The 24,250-nt window shown below is 45.7% G+C and overlaps 1 long non-coding RNA gene across 1 annotated transcript in view; it reads right to left on the bottom strand.

Moving 5' to 3' along the window:
• Nucleotides 1–19,738: 19,738 nt before the first annotated feature.
• LOC148386900 (uncharacterized) overlaps nucleotides 19,739–24,250 on the bottom strand; it is a 55,754-nt gene continuing 51,242 nt past the window's right edge. Inside the window, exon 3 of the long non-coding RNA XR_015862585.1 lies at nucleotides 19,739–20,854. This is a non-coding gene — a long non-coding RNA (uncharacterized LOC148386900). The remainder of the gene's footprint in view (nucleotides 20,855–24,250) is intronic.

Below are 24,250 nucleotides of genomic sequence, written 5' to 3'. Positions count from 1 at the left end.
TTCTTTCTCTGTTAAAATTTCAATATTGCAACGGATAGCCGCCTATATCATACTCAACAGTCATACGTTCACATAATTCATATCGACACATATGTGAACATGTTCACATAAACAGAGAAATTATGTCGAGTGCAGACAGACAATCACATTTAAGACCTAGTTTAACAATGCAGTTTAATTTCTGGTGGTACCCATTTGAATGGGCACATGTCAGTCTATTGTAATTTGGCATATTGTTTTTGAATAAAAACCAATAACCACCCCCCCCAATTGCACAAGCACTCCTGCTCCTCACTTCAAGGAACACGGACTTGGGCAGATCCGCCGCGCTGTGCTTTGTTGAAACGTGGCTTGACGGGCGCACCCCCACCACGCCGTGGAGTTAGCTGGGTTTCGGCTGATGCGTGCAGATCGCAGCGCGGAGCTCACCGGAAAATACAATGGAGGTTGTTAAACAGGTGCTCACTCTAACTTATTTTTGTAAGAACCACACGGGAGACAGTATGCCCTTTTTAAGCACTTACAAGTGGAGAGTCATTTGTCGCGGTGCGTACAGCGATGATCGAATGAAGTCTGACTTTGGATTCTTGCAAGAGAGTATTTATTGAGAGAAAGCAGGGTGGGGTGACATTGGACATGTTTGGTGGTCACCTCAGCAACTGGTTAATCAGTGCAGAGGGTCCCAGCTCATTGCTTTACAAGGTCGTGGAAACAGAAACTAGTGGAGCATTTTAGATGACTAACTAAGCAAGAATGTTTCCACACCATTTGGAAAGTTTCAACAACTGAATGGTTAAATTTTTCAGAATCAAGGAAAGGTAAACAGTTTAAACAAAGTTAATAATTCTAGTCTACATTCCAACATAATCATACGTTCAAGATAATCTGTAAACCCTAACATATCCCTCCTGTTTAAAATATGATCATGCCAACCCCAATCAATCAAACATAAGTAAGAAAATATAATGAAGAAAGAAGAATAGTAAAAACAGCAATAAAAAAGATCAATAAAAAACAGATGACAGGCGACGGGTTGGGGATGGTGAAGGGTGATACATGATAAAAACAACAAACAATGACAGCAATAATTTCCAGTGAAGGTGAGGTTTTTCCTCAATACTCCAGTCCAATTTTAGTGTGTGAGTGAAAAACCTGCGGCAAGATGTTTTAATGCAGGAAAGGTCTCACACGTTCCCTCTACCTTAGGCGACCAGAATGCTATCAATAAAAAATTAAAAAGAAAAAGAAAAACACAGAAACAGTACATCATTGTATCCATCACTTGCGAGGCATTTTCGATGGTCAAATCATCAAGTTTCTGTAAAACATGAACGGCTAAACAGCATCATTGCAATCATCTTTCTGCAGCGCGTCATAGTCATCACGTTTGACATGTCTGATATCTTGTATTTGCAACTGTGCTATGGTAGAAGATAAAGATCTTGATACAACAGACTTCAAACACGGGACAACACAGGTTGAAAATAAGCACAATAACACCAGCACAGCAAGCACAGGAGTCACAAATTTCAACAGCAGTTGCCACCAGTTGCCAGAGAATAGCCATGAAAAGAAATCCCATTGATATGGGACTTTGTCTTTTGACATGGCCTGCTGTAAATTCTTCAGTGAGTTAACGGCGTCGTTGATGTGAGTGTCATTAACTCCTGGAATGTATGTGCAACAGGAAGTCCCAATGATGTGGCACACGCCACCTTGCTCTGCAGTCATCAAGTCCAGAACCATCTTGTTTTGCAAGACCATTAGTCCAATAGCCTGGATCTCTCTGTTTTGTCCATCGTTGACTTGCCGTGAGAGATTCACAAAGGATTGAAACCGATAGTTCAGTGTCTTGATGAAGAGTGATTGTTTTCCTACTCCGATCCAAGGAAAAAGTGACTTTGTCTTCGACGGACCACACTTTGTGGCTGTCAGGGACATTCGCACCCCAGACGGGGTAATGTGGTTCAAAGGCTGCAACAGCCCTGCGTCGACGTCCAAAAGAGTTGTGTGCTGTCGTCAGCTGATGATGTTGTATCCTGTAGATGTGGTCGGTCACCCACACTCGTGCAACTCGACTCATGTCCAGTTGGTGGGCAGCATCGAACAACTCTTGTGACCACAAAGCCATGAGCCATTCTTTATGAAGCAGGTCCCGTCCGATGGTGCAGCCGTGTTGGTAGGAGAGCCCTGACGCCTTGAAATGGCTCTCCCATCCTGACACTCAGCGGTGATGTCCAAAGCTCCCATCCAGTTTCCTCCTGTAGAGCAGCCGTTAATGCATTCGTGGGTTTCATTTTCTTGGATGAAACATGTGTAGTCCATTCCAGGTAGCCTTTTTATTTAGGCCACTTGTGGCATCTATCGTCCTTCAACAGTCACATTGGGACTAATCCAAAAGAATTCGATCACAGGTTCTTTTCTGCGAGTCCAGGGCAGTAGGGGTAGCGTCACTGACTGTGACAGCACAGTGTTGAAATCCAACTCCACCTATAGAGGTCGCGCATTTCGCTTCGGTGACAGTCATTGTTCTGGGCTCCAGGTGAACTTGCATGGAGGAAGGGGGGGGGGGGGGGGGGGGTTGGAACACACAGCATCCCTCCTGTGTGTGGGATCGCACAGTGAACGTCACACACCAGTATCAAGTGTTGGTTTCGTGTGGGTTTCTGGGGTCCCATGACAAGTCCTCAAAGTTCTCATCATGTTCTCATCATCTTTTTCCTCAGTTGACATTGTCACTTGGTCTATTCAAACAAGCCCATAGATCATAGCACGCTCCAACCACAACGCAGCAGAGGATCCACGTGGCATGCGGAGCCCCGTTGCTACTAGGCTGGCAGAGACACCAATATTTCCCATTGCCTAGTCAGAGTGGGGATCTTATGGATTCCATTCTTCACCAACATTGAGACGCCCCGCTCTAAACGACAAGGCCCCTTTGTAGTCAGACTTCCCCCCACTCCATAAATGGGGTACAGAACTCTCTGTAACGTCCAGTGGTTGAGGTGAATCCAGCTGGGTCGTTCAGCAATCTTTACTGCGGTGGGGGTAGTCAGCAAGACTTGGAATGGTCCCACCCAGTTTGTCCTTTTTGACGACCTTTATGTTGTCGCAGTCTCCTGGCTTGGAGCGGTTGTTGACCTGTGGGAAAGAAAGGTCAGGCGGCAGTAAATTTGCATTTGACACATCTTTCAGTTTGAGTGCTCTGATCAGGCTATTCAAGATTCAAGATTCAAGATTCAAGAGTTTTTTATTCGCCATGTTTGAGCGTGCCAAACAAGGAATTTGACTTCGGTAAATCACAGCCTCTGTTCAACATTTAGGTGACTAACAACAACACTCAGCACATGTGAAGAACGAAAGATATTCTCAAACATCCCCAGATCTTAAACTCCCAAGAGGAGTTATGGGAAATGAGAAACCTTGAGAAAAGTCCACAGATGGGAGGGTCCCTCTTCTAGGATGACCAGGCTGCAATGGATGCAGAGAGGACACATAGTACAAACAGTGTAAACAAAAAAGGTGTGGAAAGCAGGATGTTATTGCACAGTAATGACTCTGAGACTCTAAGAGTGGTGTGAGTTCATCAGAGCGACAGCCTGGGGGAAGAAGCTGTCTCTGTGTCTGCTGGTTTTAGTGTACAGAGCTCTATAACGGCGTCCGGAGGGGAGTAGTTCAAACAGGCTGCAACCTGGGTGCGAAGGGTCTGTTGAGATGTTACTTGCACGTTTCCTGGTCCTGGTCAGGTACAAGTCTTGAATAGATGGGAGGTTGATTCCAATTATCTTTTCTGCAGTCCTTATTGTCCGTTGCAGTCTGTGCTTGTCTTGTTTGGAGGCCGATCCAAACCAGACAGTGATGGAGGTGCAGAGGACAGACTGGATGATGGCAGTGTAGAAGGTCTTCAGCAGCTCCCGCGGCAGGTTGAACTTCTTGAGCTGTCTCAGGAAGTACAGCCTCTGCTGGGCCTTCTTCCGGACAGAGTCTATGTGGCCGGTCCATTTCAGGTCCCGAGAGATTGTGGTTCCCAGGAACTTGAAGGTGTCTGATGAGAGAATAGTATTACTGCGGATAGTGAGGGGTGAAAGTGGTGAAGGGCCTCGCCTGAAGTCCACTGTCATCTCCACGGTCTTGAGCGGGTTCAGGTCCAGGTGGTTTTGGCTGCACCAGTGGACCAGCCGCTCCACCTCCTGTCTGTACGCAGTCTCATCACCGTTCTGGATCAGTCCAATGAGAGTGGTGTCGTCTGCATACTTCAGGAGCTTCACAGAAGAGTCACTTGCGGAGAAATCGTTGGTGTAGAGGGAGAAGAGCAGTGGGGAGAGGACGCACCCCTGAGGGGCTCCAGTGTTGGTAGTCAGAGTGTCAGATGTGATGCTCCCCAGCCTCACACGCTGTCTCCTGTTGGTCAGGAAGCTGGTGATCCACTGACAGGTGGAGGCAGGCACCGCGAGCTGGATGAGCTTCTGTTGGAGGATGTCAGGAGCGATGGCGTTGAACGCCGAGCTGAAGTCCACAAACAGGATCCTGGCGTACTTTCCTGGGGTGTCCAGGTGTTGCAGGATGTAGTGCAGTCCCATGTTGACCGCATCATCCACCGACCTGTTTGCCCGGTAGGCAAACTGGAGGGGGTCCAGCAGGGGGCCCGTGACATCCTTCAGGTGGTTCAGCACTAACCTCTCGAAAGATTTCATGACCACAGATGTCAGTGCAACAGGTCTATAGTCATTTAGACCTGTGATGGCGGGCTTCTTGGCCACTGGAACGATGGTGGAGCTCTTGAAGCACGCGGGCACCTCACACAGCTCCAGGGAACGATTGAAGATCCGTGCAAAGGTGGGCGCCAGCTGCTCAGCGCAAACTTTCAAGCAGGAAAGTGACACGCTGTCTGGGCCCGGTGCCTTCCTGATCTTTTGTCTTCGGAACATCTGGCGCACTTCCTCCTCGCGAATCTGGAGTGCGGGCGCGGCCTCTGCAAGAGAGAGAGTCGGTGACCACAGTGATGGAGGTGTGGACAGAGCAGTTGTGGGGGTTGGTGAGTATGTGGATTGTGCTGCAGGAAGTCCCGTTGTGTGGGAGGACCGATCAAACCTGCAGTAGAACCTGTTTAGCTGGTTAGCGAGCCTTGGGCTCTCCACAGGACGGGGGGTTCGTTTCTTGAAGCCCGTGATGCTCTGCAGGCCTTTTCACACTGTTGAGGGATCAGGATTGGCAGAGAGGTGTCTCTCCAGGCTCTCCCCGTAACACCTCCTGGCTTTCCTGACCTCTCGGTTCAGTGTGTTTCTGGTCTGCTTGAACAGGTCCCGGTCGCCGCTCCTGTAGGCCTCCTCCTTGACTTTGCGCAGCCTCCTAAGGTTCGGTGTAAACCAAGGTTTGTCGTTGTTGTACGTGCAGAAGGTCTTAGTCTGCACACACAGATCCTCACAAAAACTGATGTATGATGTGACAGTGTCAGTGAGTTCATGCAAGTCTGAATCTGCAGCTTCGAAAACTCTCCAATCGGTGCAGTCAAAGCAGGCTTGGAGGTTCTGCCTTGACTCCACTGTCCACTTCCTGACAGTCCTCACCACAGGCTTAGAAGTTTTTAGTTTCTGTCTGTAGGCAGGGATCAGATGAACTAGACAGTGGTCCGAGAGTCCTAAAGCTGCACGAGCCACAGAGTGGTATGCATCCTTAATTACGGTGTAGCAGTGGTCCAGTGTCTGTGCCCCTCTGGTGGGACACGTTATGTGCTGTCTGTATCTGGGGAGTTCGTGTGCGAGGTTCGCCCTGTTAAGATCACCCAGAACAATGATTAGTGAATTTGGTAGAAGTTTCTCCATGTCTGTCACCTGGTCAGCCAGCATCTGCGTGGCTTCACTCGCACGTGCGTGTGGTGGGATGTAAACAGCCGCCATGACGATCGAGGAGAACTCCCGTGGTGAATAGAACGACCGGCAGTTTATGAAAAGTGTTTCTAGGAGAAGGCTGCAAAACTCTTTCAACACCATGACATCAGTACACCAACGTTCATTAATGTAGAAACAGAGACCACCTCCCTTTGATTTTCCGGAGAGCTCCGCGCTGCGATCTGCACGCGTTAGCGGAAACCCAGCTAACTCCATGGCGTGGTGGGGGGTTCGTTCGCTAAGCCACGTTTCAACAAAACACAGCGCGGCGGATCTGCTGAAGTCCGTGTTCCTTGAAGTGAGGAGCAGCAGTTCGTCCATCCTCCGGTCATTATCAGCTGATGGATGAAGGCGTGGCTCACCTGTCAGATTTGACAGGTGAGTCACGTCCTCTGCTGTCCATTCACTTCTCCAGAATGCTGTTCCAGGTTGTAGAGAGCATGTAGGCTCCCTCATCCCTGTTGATGGTCCTCGGGCCCCGCTTGCGGATCTCATTGGCCTCCCTGATCCAACGCTGATGTTTGTTTTCTTCAGTGCGGATGACTCTGGCCTTTTCCCAGTCCATGATGTGGTTTTCTCTTTTACAGTGATCGGATCGGTAATGGCTGACTTGTAGTGTTTCTGTTCTACTCGTAGGTTTATTGCTTGTTTGTCTTGTTGCTGTCTCCTTCTCACACTCCTTCATGTGTTCTATTTTTCTTGTGATGAAGTTCCTCCCTGTCTCTCCGATGTACGATTTATTGCATGATTTGCATGTATATAGTATATAGAATTGCATTAATTTTCCGGGTTAACTTTGTCTTTTGGGTGGACCAGTATTTGACGGAGTGTTGTATGTGGTGTGATAGGTGTGTTTATGTTGTATTTTTTCATGGCTCTTTTGATGGGTTCCATAATTCCTCTCACATACGGCAACGTCACCATTCCGCTGGGTTCTTGTTTCCGTGTTTGTTTCTTTCTTTCCCCCCGTGTTTTGTATTCTTTGTTTTTTACCTGTTCTGCACCTTTGGTTATTGCCCATTGTGGATACTGACATTTTTTGAGTGCGTGTTGTATGTATTGTTCTTCCTGTGTTATGTCCTCCGGATCCGTGATTATTGTTGTGCGTTCGTATACTGTTCTGACTACTGACAGTTAATGTGTAGTGGGATGTTCTGATGTCCAGAGGAGGTATTGGTCGGTGTGTGTGGGTTTTCTGTGTACTTTTATTTTTATGTCTCCGTTGTCTGTGTGGTGTATGTTGATGTCTAGAAAGGCTATGGATCGATCTGTTTCTTCTTTGTGGGTGAATTTGATGTTACCAGTGGTGTCTATGGAGTTGAAATGGTCTGTGAGGTGTTGTGTATGTCCTGTTTTTGTTTTTTCTAGAATTTCATTGACGTAGCGTCTCCATAGCGAGGGTTTGTATGTGTCCGGAGCTGTTAAGAGTGCCTTTTGTTCTAGACCTTCCATAAAAAAATTGCACATGATCCCTCTTTTTGCCTGTAGATTGTGTTTCTGTATTGGAAGTATGTGGAGGTGGCGATGAAATGGAGTAGTTGGGTGATGTCCTGTGCTGTTAGATTTGTGCATTTCTTGAGTGTCCTGTCTGCTGATAGTCTGTCATGTACCATGTGTATGGTGGCCTGTGTGGTAGTTTTTGTGAAGAGTGAAATGACGTCGTGTGATATGAACATTTCATCTTTCTGTACCTTTATGTGTGTGAGTTCTGTGGTGAGTTGTTTCGAGTTTTTGCAGTGTCGATCCGTGAGTTCTAGTAGTGGTTTTATTATTTCTGTGAGTGCCTTTGAAAGGTTGTATGTGACTGACCCCATGCTGTCTACGCTGGGGCGGAGAGGTGTATCTGGTTTATGGATTTTTGGTGTGCCATAGATTCTGGGGATGATGTTTGCTGTGGGTATTAAGTGAAGTGATGCACTAGTGTGGATCGGTTTCTGCCCGCAAACTGATTTCTCTCTTTTCCACTCATTTTTATTTTTCAAAATTGTTTCTGTTTTGCGGTGCAATTTGGATAGACATTTAGCAATTTCTTTACACTAAAGGTTTAGCCAATTTCATCATTTAACACATACCCACACACATGCACAGCCCTCGCGCGCGAAAGGTAGGTCCCAGCATCAATGATTCGTCACAGGCTGGCCATTTCCTCCAGTCAATCATGAGCTGGTCCCACCCATGCACGCGAAGACAGCACATTCTAATTTTGTGTTTATCTTTTCGAAGCAATTTGCATTTCTTTACCACTTGATTTGCAAATTTTAACTTTAGTTAAACTTTGATCTCTGGTCATTTGTCATTGGGCATACAAACAGCATTGTCATACTTCTTGTATGAACAGGAGCTCTAATAATCTAAAAAACATTCTAATAATCTGACAATGACATGTTTTGCTGTATGCACATCTATTATTTCTCTGTCTGTATGAGCATGAGCGGTCAAAGGAGAGGAAGCTTGTCATGCTGAAAATGTGACTGTTCCTCTGCCTCTTACTCCGCCCTTTGATGGGTTTTGTTTTTTATGACGATACTCTCTTGACCAGTGTCCATGTTTCCCACAGTTCCAACAGCTGTTTGAATCTGATGGGGGTTTTGATGTGAATGGTGGCTTGCAACCTTGTTGGTCTCTAACGCTTCCTCTGCCCCTTTGGGAACTTTGGAAGAAGACCGTTGTATCTTCATCTAGATCATTACCATCATCATCTAGATGAAATACATCAGAACTTTCGCTTTTTTTTAATCACTTTGTCAGCGTCTCTGGCCCACTGCATGGTTGTTGTAACACAACCAGTGTCCGCTTCCACCAAGTGTTTCCTCACCCAGTTGCCTAATTCAGGGGGGACACCAGTGAGGTGCACATTTTTAAGATGTTGCTGATAAGCACTCTCAGCTGCATCATTGAATGGGATGCCACTGTGCAACCTGAATTATTTTTCAAATCTTAATTGAATGGCGGCCTCATCACTTTTTATCTTTCTAATTTTTGTCGTTTAAATGTGTTCTCTTCTCTCTTGTGAAGCTTTCAACCACACTCTAGCACAATGCACTTCTCTCTCTTTTCTTTCCTTTCTCAATGTCTTTGGTTTCCTCTCCACACTCTCCTCCAAAATGTCTACCACTACGTTCGACATTTCAACTTTCAACTTTCCTTGTATTCCATACTTTTTCTTCCACTTCGGCATGTATTGCATACAATTAAGAAATCTACTCGCCATGTACTTCTCATCTCCTTCAAGAGCTAGAGATTTACCGTTTTTATTTTTCATCTTAATTTGGTATTTTAGTTTTAACAATTTTTTTTTTCTTTGAGGATCCTCAATGCAGGCTTAAATTGACCTTTCAACAAATTTCCAACCTATGTTATTACCGTGGATTAATGCTAGAACTGTTTTTAGTCAATTTATCCTACCAGTCACACTCTCAACCACCCAAGTTTTTTGTCCCTGCCCTACGTGAAGTCCTCTTTAAAAAAAGAGCTGCTTCATCCGGAGTGGAGACTCATTTGGAAAGTTTCAACAACTGAATGGTTAAACTTTTCAGAGTCAAGGAAAGTGAAGGAATGAGGTCGAAATACAAAAAGTCCTGCCTCGCTACAAAAACAGATATGCTCAAACCTCATTGAATAAAGTACATAAGCAGACAAGTATATTCACATATTAAATAAATAAAAGAAACATTTGAAGCATATAATTATACCTACACACCAAATCAATAAAGAAGACATAACTAGACATTTTTGATAAGTGGTGATGAGAAAGGTTTTTATAACTTTATGATCTGATATATATATTTCTGAGGACTTTGAAATAACAAATGACTTTTGATATATTGCCTAAATACCTTAATGACCCTTAAGGAACTGTGGAATGCATGCCTGATGTTTTTTCTCTGAATCATGGACACGGCCAGAGTCGTCTTGACCGTTCAGTACTTGATTGTATCTTATGTTTTGACTAATGCTAGACGCCAGTTTTTGATTACTACTGAACGCTCTGCACAGAGGGAAATAGTTTGCCTCGCAAAGCAAAGATACGGTTGAATGCGGTACGACAGTGTATGTCCAAGATTGGAGAAGAATGTTCACAGGAAGGTCACGTGGAGATAAAACCAGTGGGTGCCAGAAGGAGCCACCCGAGAACTCGGCCAAAGATGGTCGCCAAGGCCGAGAGACGGGATGGAAGACAACAGCCCCCTCCACACACACACACCAACAGCCCCCCACCAACACACCGAATCGCCCATAACCAGCACCACTCCCATGGAAGCAGACTCTCCTTCGAACTTGCCCCACCCCGAAGACTCATCGCCCATCAATCCCAGCCCACAATGTGCTACTGAATATAAAACTGATCTAACAACCTTGGACTTTGCCTTTTATGAATGGAGACTTTCCGCTCTTGAAGGGCCCAGCGCTGTATTGCACTTTCCTGAAAACAGAGCTTTTTGAACAAGAATTGTGATTGAACTCAACCAAGCTGTCTAAGTCTAATTTCTGCTTCAGTGTCTTTGCATTTTCCTAAATCTGAAGAAATCAAACGAGCACGCAGTGAGTAAATTGAATAACAGGTGATTGGCAAAGGCTTTTGCCGTGAGGCGCAGATAACGCGCTCCCTAAATTGTGGACAGAATCCAACAAAAGGTAAAATGTTTAAGCAAAGTTAATAATTCTAGTCTACTTTCCAACATAATCATACGATCAAAATAATCTGTAAACCCTCACCCGCCTACCGTAACCCCCTCACCTTTAATCTCTAATGCTCCCCCTAAAGGTAGTGCTCTCTAAACTTGAAGGCAGGCAAATGCGAACCGGACCAGCAGATTGCCCCATTTCAGAACTGTTTTAGCAACCTTTACAGACGGTTAAAATCCACATAACAGTTATGCGCGTATGTGTTCCGTGAGCGTTCTCGCCTCCCCCCCCTTCCTTTCTCCCGCCAAGTAGCAATTTGCCCCTGATGGGGCACATTCCTCGTTAGTATAGTGGATAGTATCTCCGCCTGTCACACGGAAGACCGAGGTTTGATTCCCCGACGGCGAGTTTATTTCTTTGTGGGAAATAGCATCTAAGCAGGTTTTCGACCCATGTGCGTTAACCAGTGTTTGCAGCAGAGTTATTAAATAGCTGCATTGGTTGATATCATTACATCGTAAGTTGGCGCCGCGGATGGCCACCTCGGTGACTCGCTCTCTATTACTTTGTGTTATTTTACATCTTTTTAACCTCATTTTGTATCATACTTCCGGTTTGCCACGTAGAGCGCCGTAGCGTCACTAGAGAGACGATCTACATTCCGACATTTCTATATGCTTTTCTAGTTTTTCCTTGCTTTTTATGTTTTTTACTCCACTTTTGGCAGTTTACTATTGTTGAAAGTCATGGACCGTCAATCCCTGCCATTTCAACAATGTCACCGTTTGGCTCTCAGCGGAGGCTGTTTGTCGTGGCTGTTTGTCTACCGTCGATCATCGGACACGTAAGTGTGGCTGCAGATCAAGAGGTTTGTATGGCTTTGTGCACCAACTGCACCCTTCTCATAGAGAGGTTGTCCATGCTAGAGGGACGTGTCCGCCAGCTAGAGCAGCATAGTGTGATAACAGTAGATGTGGCAGACACAGATGCGGACTGTAGTCAGCCCGCTAGCCCAGTTAGCATTAGCCCCAATTGGCTTGCTAACCGCGATGAGCCAGTTAAGACGCATAGCCGTCCCAAGCCAGCTCGGCCTACTGGCTCTCGCACCTTGGTCATAGGTGACTCCATTACCCGAAAAACATCACACTTAAAAATCCAGCCACGGTAATGTGTATCCATGGAGGCAGAGCACCCGACATAGAAGCTAATCTAAGGGCGCTAGCTCACAATAGGTCTCGTCAACAGCATGGGTTCAACAACACCAGCCACTCAGATATAGTGATACACGGTGGCTCCAATGATATATTTCAAGCATATATCGGCTCTACTGATAATCTTACAAATGAATTAAATGCGACTTTGTTAAATGCCATCGACTCGATAGTGCCACTAAGTCTGAAAACTCGCCGTAGAAAGCCTACTACACCGTTCTCAGATGAAACAGGGACGCTTAAGCAATTATCTAAAAAGCATGAACGAAAATGGCGATGAACCAAACTTGAGGTTTTCAATCAGGCAGGGCGCGACAGCCTCCTGAAATACAAAGATGCACTTAGTTGAGCAAAAACTAATTATTTCTCACAAATTATTAATCTCAATTAAAACAATCCTAAATACTTAATTGATACAGTGGCAAAACTGACATGGTGCCATCCGACCTCCGATAGCTCCTTGCACTCAGCTGACGGGTTCATTTTTCGCTTGAAAGATTGAATCCATTAGGGATGAGATCAAGATGACAGTTCCAATCGCTCAGTCGAGAATGCCCATTACCGGCGCTGACGAACATGCAATAATCCTATCAAATTTTAAAAGTGTGTCCCTTGAAAGGCTTACGCAATTGGTTAGTGCGGCTAAACAAACGACATGTTCACTCGACCCGCTTCCAGCAAAACTATTTAAAGAATTATTTCAAATTTTAGGACCGTCCGTCTTAAATATAATTAATCTGTCTGGTATAGTGCCAACAGCCTTTAAAACAACTATCATTAAACTGCTGCTTAAGCGACCAAATCTCGACCCGGACTGTCTCAGTAATTATAGGCTGGTTTCAAATCTCTCATTCATAGCAAAACAACGAGTAGTCCATGGTAATGCGACCTCTGAGCTCTATAACGTTACTTGTGGTGTCCCGCAGGGATCGGTACTCGGACCAGTTCTATTTAATATGTATATGATTCCGCTTGGGGACATAATACGTAAATATAACATTAGTTTTCAATGTTACATGGATGACACTCAATTATATATGCCGTTATTGATGACAAATCCGCGGGACTGTTGTAATCTTGAGGCGTGCCTTGCGGTGATCAAGCAATGGATGTCTCTCAATTTCCTTTGTCTTATCCCAGATAAAACTGAGATGTTGATAATTGGTCCAGCTTGTTATCAACACTTATTTAAGGAAACCACTCCAACTATGGATAACTGTACTATCACTCAGAGCGATACTGTAACTAATCTCAGGGTAATATTTGACCAAACGCTCTCCTTTCAAAAGCACATTAAGAACATAACTAAAATTGCGCTTTTTCACCTCCGTAATATTGGTAAGATTAGTCCGATTCTCTTGACCGGTGATGCGGGAACTATTATACATGTGTTTATTATGTCGCGCCTGGACCACTGTAACGCATTATCAAAGTCAAAGTCTGCTTTATTGTCAATTTCTTTACGTCAAGACATAAAAAGAGATTGAAACTGCGTTTCCTACTATCCCACGGTGGAGACAAGACATATTACACCCAATTGGTCCACAGTCAAACAAAACATTCAAGTAAACAATACACAAAGTAAAAATAAAAAGGCACATAGTATATAAATGTATTATTTACGTATTTATATAAAGGCCGGTCCACACAAATATTTCTGACACGTAACCGTGGCGCAAAAAAGGTTGGGGACCACTGATTTAGTAGAAGGCGGCTACAGATAAAAGTTTGAGTTCATTTTGAAAAACTAACAGGTCACTCACTTAAGTTCAGATGCACGCACAACCAGTGCAGCTATGTAATAACTCTGCTGCAAACATAGGTTAACGCACTTGGGTTGAAAACCAAACCCCAGTCAATCACGTGACAAGCAGAGATACTATCCATGATACTAACGAGGAACATGCCCTGTGTTGGGGCAAGATGGACTGCTTGGCGGGAGAAAGGAAAGGGAGGAGGCAGAAAGGGGAACGCTCACAGAACACATGCACTTATAGCTATTATGTGGATTTTAACCATCTGTAAACGTTATTAAAACAGTAGTGAAATGGGGCAATCTGCTAGTCCCGTTCGTATATGCCTGCCTTCAAGTTTAGAGGGCACTACCTTGAGGGAGCGCATTAGAGGTTAGGGTTAAAGCTGAGGGGGTTACCGTTAGCGAGTTAGCAGGTTAGGGGTTAATCATTACCCCTCCGTGAGTCGTCACCTTATCGTGGTGGAGGGGTTTGCGTGCCCCTATGATCCTAGGAGCCATGTTGTCTGGGGCTTCATGCCCCTGGTAGGGTCACCCATGGCAAACGGGTCCTAGGTGAGGGGCTAGAAAAAGCACGGCTCACAATTCCCTTACGACGAATAACATAAATAGATTGCGTTTTCCCTCGCCCGGACGCGGGTCACCGGGGCTCCCCTCTGGAGCCAGGCCTGGAGGCGGGGCTCGAAGGCGAGCGTTTGGTGGCCGGGCCTTCACCTTTGGGGCCCGGCCGGGCACAGCCCGAAAAGGAAACGTTGGTCCCCCTTCCCATGGGCTCACCACCTGTTGGAGGGGCCAAAGGGGTCGGGTGCAGTGTAAACTGGGCGGCGGCAAAAGGCAGGGACCTTGGCGGTCTGAACTGCAGAAGCTGGCTCTTGGGACATGGAATGTCACCTCTCTGGCTGGAAAGGAGCCCGAGCTGGTGTGCGAGGCAGAAAAGTTCCAACTAGACATAGTCGGACTTGCCTCCACGTACAGTTTGGGTTCCGGTACAAGCCCTCTCGAGAGGGGCTGGACTCTCTTCCACTCTGGAGTTGTCCACAGTGAGAGGCGTCTAGCAGGTGTGGGTATACTTATTGCCCCCCGGCTGGGCGCCTGCACATTGGGTAGCCTCCCTCCGCCTTCGGGTGGGGGGGACGGGTCCTGACTGTTGTTTGTCTATGCACCAAACGGCAGCTCAGAGTACCCACCCTTCTTGGAGTCCCTGGAGGAAGTGCTGGAGAGCGCTCCTTCTGGGGACTCCATCGTTCTACTGGGTGACTTCAATGCTCACGTGGGCAATGACAGTGAGACCTGGAAGGGCGTGATTGGGAGAAACAGACCCCCCGACCTGAACCCGAGCGGTGTTCTATTATTGGACTTCTGTGCTCAACACCGATTTTCTATAATGAACACCATGTTCAAACATAAGGGTGACCATGTGTACACTTGGCACCAGGACACCCTAGGCCGCAGTTTGATGATCGACTTTGTAGTTGTGTCATCGGATTTGCGGCCACATGTTTTGGACACTCGGGCGAAGAGAGGGGCGGAGCTGTCAACTGATCACCACCTGGTGGTGGGTTGGCTCTGATCGTAGGGGAAAATGACCTGGAAGACCCAAACGCTCTGTGAGGGTCTGCTGGGAACGTCTGGCAGAATCCCTTGTCAGGAAGAACTTCAACTCCCACCTCCAGCAGAGCTTTTCCCACGTCCCGGGGGTGGCGGGGGACATTGAGTCCGAGTGGACCATGTTCCGCGCCTCCATTGTTGAGGCGGCCGACCGGAGCTGTGGCCGTAAGGTAGTTGGTGCCTGTCGTGGCGGCAATCCCCGAACCCGCTGGTGGACACCGGCAGTAAGGGATGCCGTCAAGCTGAAGAAGGAGTCCTATCGGGCCGTTTTGGACTGTGGGACTTCAGTGGCAGCTGACAAGTACCAGATGGCCAAGCGGAACGTGGCTTCGACGGTTGCTGAGGCAAAAACACGGGCGTGGGAGGAGTTTGGCGAGGCCACGGAGAATGACTTCCGGACGGCTTCGAGGAAATCTGGCCCACCATCCGGCGTATAAGGAGGGGAAGCTGTGCAACGTCAACTCTGTTTACAGTGGGGATGGCGTGTTGCTGACATCGACTCGGGACGTCGTGAGTCAGTGGGGAGAATACCCAGACCTCAATTCCACTGACATGCCTTCCATTGTGGAAGCAGGGCCTGGGGACTCTGAGGCGGACTCTCCAATCTCTGGGGTCATAGTCACTGAGGTAGTTAAAAAACTCCTCGGTGGCAAGGCCCCGGGAGTGGATGAGATCCGCCCGGAGTTCTTGGTGTGTTCCAATTACAGGGGAATCACACTCCTCAACCTCCCTGGTAAGGTCTATTCAGGGGTGCTGGAGAGGAGGGTCCGTCGGGAGGTCGAACTTCGGATTCAGGAGGAGCAGTGTGGCTTTCGTCCTGGCCATGGAACAGTGGACCAGCTCTACACCCTCAGCAGGATCCTCGAGGGTGCATGGGAGTTCACCCAACCAGTCCACATGTGTTTTGTGGACTTGGAGAAGGCGTTCGACCGTGTCCCTCGGGAGGTTCTGTGGAGGGTGCTTTGGGAGTACGGGGTGCCGAGACACCTGATAAGGGCGGTTCGGTCCCTGTATCACCGATGCCAGAGTTTGGTCCGCATTTCCGGCAGTCAGTCGGATTCATTCCCAGTGAGGGTTGGACTCCACCAAGGCTGCCCTTTTTCACCGATTCTGTTAATAATTTTTATGGACACAATTTCTAGGCGCAGCCGAGGTCTTAAGGGGGTCCGGTTTGGGGACCTCATCATTGCGTCTCTGCTTTTTGCAGACGACGTGGTGCTGTTGGCTTCTTCAGGCCGTGATCTCCAGCTCTCACTGGAGCGGTTCGCAGCCGAGCGTGAAGCGGACGGGATGAGGGTCAGCACCTCCAAATCCGAGTCCATGGTCCTCGGTCGGAAAAGGGTGCCATACCTTCTCCGGATCGGGGATGAGATCCTGCCCCAAGTGGAGGAGTTTAAGTATCTTGGGGTCTTGTTCACGCGTGAGGGGAGGATAGAGCGCGAGATCGACAGGCGGATCAGTGCAGCATCAGCAGTAATGCGGACTCTGTACCGGTCCGTCGTGGTAAAGAAAAAGCTGAGCCAAAAGGCAAAGCTCTCGATTTACCGGTCGATTTACGCTCCTACCCTCACCTATGGTCACGAGCTATGGGTCGTGATCGAAAGAATGAGATCCCGGATACAAGCGGCCGAAATGTGTTTTCTCCGCAGGATGTCCGGGCTCTCCCTTAGAGATAGGGTGAGAAGCTCGGTCATCCGAGAGAGACTCGGAGTATAGTCGCTACTCCTCCACGTTGAGAGGAGCCAGATGAGGTGGCTCGTGCATCTCATCAGGATGCCTCCTGGACACCTCCCTGGGGATGTGTTGCGGGCATGTCCCACCGGTAGGAGACCCTGGGGACGACCCAGGATGCGCTGGAGAGAATATGTCTCTCAGCTGGCCTGGGAAAACCTTGGGAAACCCGGGATGAGCTGAATGAAGTGGCTGGGGAGAGGGAAGTCTGGGAGTCCCTTCTGAAGCTGCTGCCCCCGCGACTCAACCCCGGACAAGCGGAAGAAGATGGATGGATGGATGGGGTTAATTATTAGGGTTTGGTTATTGTTAGGGTTTTAGAGTTGCCGTTAGAGCTTGAAGTTAGGGAATTAGCAGCCTTAGGACAACCAGATTCCATTTATTCCATTAATCACTGACATACAGTCTTCAGGTCCATGTCACATGGGTTACCAATCGGAATGTAATGGGGTCAGCTGGTCTACTATGGGGCTCATTGGTGCAGGGGTTTCATTCTACCTTAGGTTGCATGATTTTCCGGGTTTAACTCCCGGACGAGCTCTTCTTAGAATCACTGTTGTCTATCATTGTGGTGTTTGACAGGCCAACGTTACACGGAATGTAAAATGGTGTGCAAGTTTTCGCCGTGGCTCGTTGGTCTCGGGGTATGATTCTCGCTTTGGGTGTAGGAGGTCCTGGGTTCAACTCCAAGAATAGCCCTTCTTTAAGACGTTGCTGTTGATCAACTAGTCCAATTTAATCTTGGGCGCTAGCCCAAATCCATACACGGTGGATGGCGGCAGTGATATTTGAGAAGTGAAAAGAAGTTTATTGGGTTTGCAGACAGTGTGCAATCATTATTTCAACAAAAGTAGCCCAAGAGAAAAATGACAATATTTCAATATCAATATCTAGTAGATCCTCCTTTTGCAGAAATAACAGCCTCTCGATCAGTGGTTCTTAACCTGGGTTTGGTCGAACCCTAGGGGTTCGGTGAGTCGGTTTCAGGGGTTCGGCAGGGCCTCCACTGCGGGGGTCCAAACACACCTGATTTATAAATTTGCATATCTGAGCTGGTCTCGCAAAGGCAACAGCAAAAGTCACACTGATTTGCTCGTATGTCATTTGTTGTGAATTCATGCATTGTGTTGGTTTTATTCTTTGAACAAGGTGATGTTTATGCACGGCTCATTTTGTGCACCGGTAAAAACATCTCTGTCTTGAATTTGAAAAAAATAAATAAAAATTCACAAAAGAGGGGTTCGGTGAATGCGCATATGAAACTGGTGGGGTTCAGTGCCTCCAACAAGGTTAAGGATCACTGCTCTAGACACTTCCCATAGCTTCCAATGAGAGTGTTGATTCTGGTTGAAGGTCTATTTCACTATTCTTCTTGACAAATCTGAAAATCCCATAAAGTTCATTTCACTTCTCAAATATCATTGTGTCTGTCCGCTATATGATATATTTTACCGATATTGCTGATCTGAACAGGCAATGATTTATAAAGGAAAATCTTGAATTTGATTTTGCATACGAATGATACTTTTGCCTATGACCGTATATGTAACTCGGAGAACATGTGATTGATTACTTTATCAAATACTATTTGACTAAATATTTGAGGTCCCACTGAAACTTAAAATTGATGGTAAGGACCTTAGAATATTGAGCAACCTCTACTGGAAACAGACAGCCACAGTGAGAATAGATGGCGTGCACAGTGAAGAAACTCCAATTAGGCGGGGAGTGAGACAGGGATGTGTCCTATCCCCAGACCTCTTCAATTTATATAGTGAAATGATTCTAAGGAACATCGAAGACATGAGAGGAATATGTCTGGGCGGACACAATATCAACAATCTAAGATACGCTGGCGATATTGTTCTAATGGCAGAGTCAGAACAGACCCTCCAAGAGATACTGAATACTGTTGTGGAAGCAAGTGAAAGCAAAGGACTGGTTCTAAATATATCAAAAACGGAAAGCATGACAATCTCAAAACAGCCTATAGCACCAACATGCAAACTACAAAGTGATGGCGCACAGGTAAAACAAGTCAACACGTTCAAATATCTGGGCTATTCCATTACATCAGATGGGAAATGCATATCAGAAGTACAAAAACGCATTGCCATAGCGAAAGTCACATTTAAACAGCTGTCCCCAGTCATGACCAACAGAAACACCAAAACTACAACCAAATTCAGAATACTAAAGGAATATGTATGGTCGGTTCTCTTGTATGGATGCGAATGCTGGACAATCGACAGCAGCATAAAGAAAAAACTAGAGGCAACAGATATGTAGTTCCTCAGAAGAATTCTGAAAAAAAACAGACAAATCAGGAGGTCCTCGAAAAGATGAATATGAAAAGATCACTCCTCAATACAGTACGAAAAAGACAGATGAAATTCTTTGGGCACACCTACAGAACAAAGGGAATAGAACATCTCAGCGCAACAGCAAAGATTGAGGGAAAGAGAAGCAGAGGACGCAAACGACAAATGTATGTGGACAGCCTCAATGAATGGGCAACTCATACAGAGCTAACAAACAACCAGTTCATGAAAGCTTCGGATGACAGAGAAGAATGGAGGGCCATGGCCGTCAATGCCTGTTCCAGGCAAGACACCTGTCCCATGATGCTGCTTCGCTCATCAGTCCGAGAAACTGACTCGCCTAACAATTCGGAAAACCCGCAGAATTGCTTGTCTACCCCAGCCAGATTGCCGCTCCAGCGCCAGCTATTCCCATCTTGCCTCCCACAATAAAGTCTCTGTCGCTACGCACTCGGCTGTACTGTCTGATCCCTTACAGTACAGGCTGACTGTTAGAGATTTGTTCACTCCAACTTATTTTGCAAGAACCACACGGGAGACAAGTAAGTCCTTTTGGACACCTGCAGGTGGAGAGTTCACTCGCTCCAGAATGAAGTCTGAACCCTTGTTCCTGCGAGGGGATATTTATTAAGAGAAACAGAGTGGGGGTTTGGGTAAACTGGCTAAAGCCCTTGTCCTCTAGTCTAAACATGTCAGGGGATGTTTTATGACCTTGTGATAAGGAGGACAAGGTAAGGTATTTATTACCTGTTGCATTCCAACATAATCCTATGATAAAGATAACCTGGAAAACCCTAACATCTCCCTCCTGTTTTATCATATGATTATGCTACCCCAAATAACAAAGACAAGTAAGAAAAAAAAACACATATATATGCATAATGAAGAAAGAAGAACAGGAAAAATAAAAAACAACAAACAATGATAGCAACACTTTCCAATGAAGATGAGGCATTACCTCAACACCCCAGATCAAACTTATTGTGTAAGCGAAAAACCTGCTGGCCAGATGTCATTAGCAGGAAAATTCTTACACGGCCCCTTTGCCACAGGCGACCAGAATGCTATCAATAATAAAAAAAATAAAAAGAAAAACACAGAAACAGTACATCATTGTATCCATCACTTGCGAAGCATTTTCGATGGTCAAATCAACAAGTTTCCGTAATACATGCTCAACAGAACAGCATCTACGCAATCCACGTCTCATTATCATCATCACATCTGTCACGTCTAAGAAGTTGTATATGTGCTCGCGTCAGCTGATGATGTTCTAGTCTGTAGGTGAGGTCTGTCACACACACTGGCGCACACACTCGTGTCCAGTTGGCAGGCAGCATCGGACAACTCTTGTGACCACAAAACCATGATCCGTACTGAACAGGCACGTGCACTCATAGGATGCAGGTGAGGCAGTGCCTCTGAACTTCTGGATGAAGTAGGTCCCGTCCGATGGTGCAGCCATGTTGGTAGTAGAGCCCTTACACCTTGAAAACGGCTCTCCCATCCTGGCACACAGCGGTGATGTCCAAAGCTCCCATCCAGTTTCCTCCTGGAGAGCAGTCGTCGTTAATGCATTTGTGGGTGCTGCAACCTTGGATGCAACATGTGTAGTCAGCAAGACTTGGAATGGTCCCTCCCGTCGTGGCTGGCCCAGTTCCTTCTTTTGATGACCTCGATGTAGACCCAGTCTCCTGGATTGATGGGGTTGTCGACCTGTGAGGAGGAAAGATCAAGCGGCAGTAAATTTGTCTTTGACACAGTTTGAGCGTCCTGATCATATAATCTGCCAAGGACTGCTCTTTATCTGTTGCTTGCAACTCTCGTAGTCAATTGTAGTGCCCATTTAACTGGTAAATAGGAGTGTTTGCGGGAAGAGTTTGAACACCTCCTAATGATTCCCTTTAACCAAAAACTATTTATGACAGGGGCGTTCCCATTTATTGCCTCCTGGTTTGAAAGAGATTGTCTTACCCATGCCTTCTTTCTCCTCACAAGCTCGCACCCACACAGGGTGTGCGCACGCACACACACACACACACACACACACACACACACACACACACACACACACACACACACACACACACACACACACACACACACACACACACACACACACACACACACACACACACACACACACACACACACACACACACACACTCACTCACACACACACTCACACACACACACACACATCTCTCGTGTAGCTTCTTTTGATAGAATCTCCTATCGGTAACTGTATAGCAGACGTTTTAGCATATAATCCCATACTCTGCCCTCTCGCTTCTACTTTTTCATGTCGGTGCAGTCGTAGGTGGCCCCTATTGCAGTCATCGACTTGTTAACTGTCGCCTTGTGACTCCTATGCATGATTGTGTGAATGTCAAAAATTGAACGTACCTAACTTTCTGACCATCCAACCTCCACTGTGGTACAAAAAACCTTACTATTGTATTGAGTAGGTACATTGAGCAACCTAGCTTCCTCCTGACTGCCAAATGTCCTGTTCTAAAATTTATATAACTCGACCTCTACGTTTTAAGCTTGATGAGCCAAAATATCAGATCTTGCTCTTGTTTCCTACCGTTTTAGCCTATTTGTTTTATCCAAATCCGTTCAATCTCTGATTATAATGCTTTTCTCTGTAGCCCTACGTATTTGTCAAATTTTTATTTATTTATTTATCAAATCTCCTCAGTTCTGTCAAACTCAGTGCACAATGAATCTCCCTTCCACTTTGAACCAAGCTTCACCAAATTTGGTAACGCCGTACCAAGGAGTGCGATTTGGTTGTCGGACACTCCAAGTCCAGATCTTTTTGCCGCACGTCACCCTCTCAAGTTGGTGTTCTTTTGTTGTTGCTTCAGAGCGACCCCATCCATCACTCTTGAATGAGTCCATTGTTCAAATGAGTCAATTTTCATCATTGTGAGTTCCTCCGCTTTTCACTGTCTTTTCCGTCCCCGAGGATGTTGTCTGTCCTCCGGAGTGTACTTGTCGCCCTCCAAGCACAACAGCAGTCTTTTCTTGTCCTTCGCCAAAGGTCAAAGGTGCTTCAGAGCCAGGCACCATTTTGTAGTTGTTCAAGGCTGCAGGCGAAGACTCGGATTGGGTTTCAGGGACCCTGACACTGAGAATGACAGGCTGGGACGTCAAACTTGTAAGAATATCTCCAAATGTAGCTGCTGCCATCAATTTGCTGGTAACATTTATTTACCAAACTTCAAATTACAGCGGTCTCGTTTTTATATTGTAAATCCTGCAACTCATCCTATTTTTTGAGCTACATTTTATCTATAGTTCCAATTTAATCGGACAGTATGTTGTCTTCAGTATCATTATTGAAAATCAACTCATCGAGGTCTGCTTTCCACATCAAGCCCTGATCTGTATGTCTTGACCTCTCACATGTTATTGTCATGCTTGCTCAAAAATGTGACTTCGAGTATGGTGCTGTGAATTCTCAATCTCCCCAATGAAATTGGATCCCACCTCGTAGTTCTTATCGTTCTCATGTTCCTGTTAGCCTGCAATTGTCCAAATCAAAAATGTTTTCTTTTAACTGTCTTTCTTTTGAACCTCTAAATCTCTCGTGTTGCTAACCTATCTACACCAGAACAAAAAATTTACCACAGTATAACACCAAATGTATTCGAAAATTCATTGTCATAAAGTGTTGTATTACTACTATCTTCCACTATCTGTCCTACTCACTCCCTCCTTTTGAGGCTTGGCAACGCCCATGCCTCACACCTTGACAAACTTTTTGGGAGAATGCGTTCTGTACTACATACGATTCCATCATCATTTAATTTGACTTCCTTTTCAAAACGCTTCTCAATTTCTCAGTTCACACCTTCAACATGTGTTACTGGTTCTCCAGTTTTTTCTCTAGTTAATTATCAATCCAAAAGCTACGTGTTTCTTTCTAACGTTCAACCTGCTCAAAATCACTCTTTCATCAAAGTCGCTCTACTAATTTTCTATAGTAGTCGCCAACGACTTCAACCATTCAACCTCTCATTCAGGCAATCATTCATCAATGCTCATCATATGCATCTCACACAGTCTCCAAAAAGGAGTCATACTATCACATTGGTCCCAATTCATCCAAGCTCACCACACAACATTCATATATCATTTTCAACTCAGGTTTCCTGGTAGAACAATCCACCAGTCCAAAAAAAACTTAACTAAAACAAACAACTGGCAAATTAATCTGAATTTTTTTCTTTGTTTTTAAATTTGAAGAACTCAATCTCTCAGATTTAGCTTGCATTTAGAATTTTGTATAATCAACCAATCAATTATTCCTATTAAATGTAGCATTGCAAAATCTTAAATTCACAATTTAGCTTCTTCCAATTCCTGAAAGCATGTTCTGTCGTTTTTTTTTTTTTTTTTCTTTCTTCATCGAATTTCTCATGTGAGCTCGACACTTAACATGCACTAGTGTGGATTAGTTTCTGCTCGCAAACAGATTTCTCTCTTTTCCTCTCATTTTTATCTGTCAAAATTGTTTCTGTTCTGCGGTGTAAATTGAATAGACAACAGTCTAGCAAATTTCTTTATATTAAAAGTAGCCAATCTTCATCAATTTGGGACTTTAACTTTAACACATACGCACACACATGCACAGCTCTCGCGTGCGGAAGGTAGGTCTCAGCAACAATGATTCGTCACAGGCTGGCCATTTCCTGTGGTCGATCATGAGCTGGTCCCTCCCATGCACACGAGGACAGCACATTCTAATTTTATTTATTTATCTTCTAGAAGCAAGTTGCATTTCTTTACCACTTGATTTGGATATTTTAACTTTAGTGTAACACAAATTGATCTCTAGTCATTTGTAATTTGCCACCTTATTATTATTGTTATTATTATTAAACTCCTCTTGCACCCGCTCACAGGGGCCTTATTGTGTCCTGGTCTGACGAACACTTATGACCTCATCAGTTTTCATCTTTCTAGCTTTTGTCTCTTGAATTTGTTCTCATCTCTTTGTGAAGATTTCAACCACACTCTAGCACTTCTACTACTTCTTCCACATTTCAAATTTTCTTGTACTCCATACATTTTCTTCCACTTCAGCATGTATTGCATACA

This window comes from Syngnathus floridae, chromosome 14, assembly GCF_059516105.1.
Source record: "Syngnathus floridae isolate MCC-2025c chromosome 14, RoL_Sflo_1.0, whole genome shotgun sequence".
In the NCBI taxonomy this organism is placed as follows: domain Eukaryota; kingdom Metazoa; phylum Chordata; class Actinopteri; order Syngnathiformes; family Syngnathidae; genus Syngnathus; species Syngnathus floridae.
The sequence above is the reverse complement of the archived record's forward strand: the minus strand, read 5'-3'. Positions and strand labels throughout refer to the sequence as shown.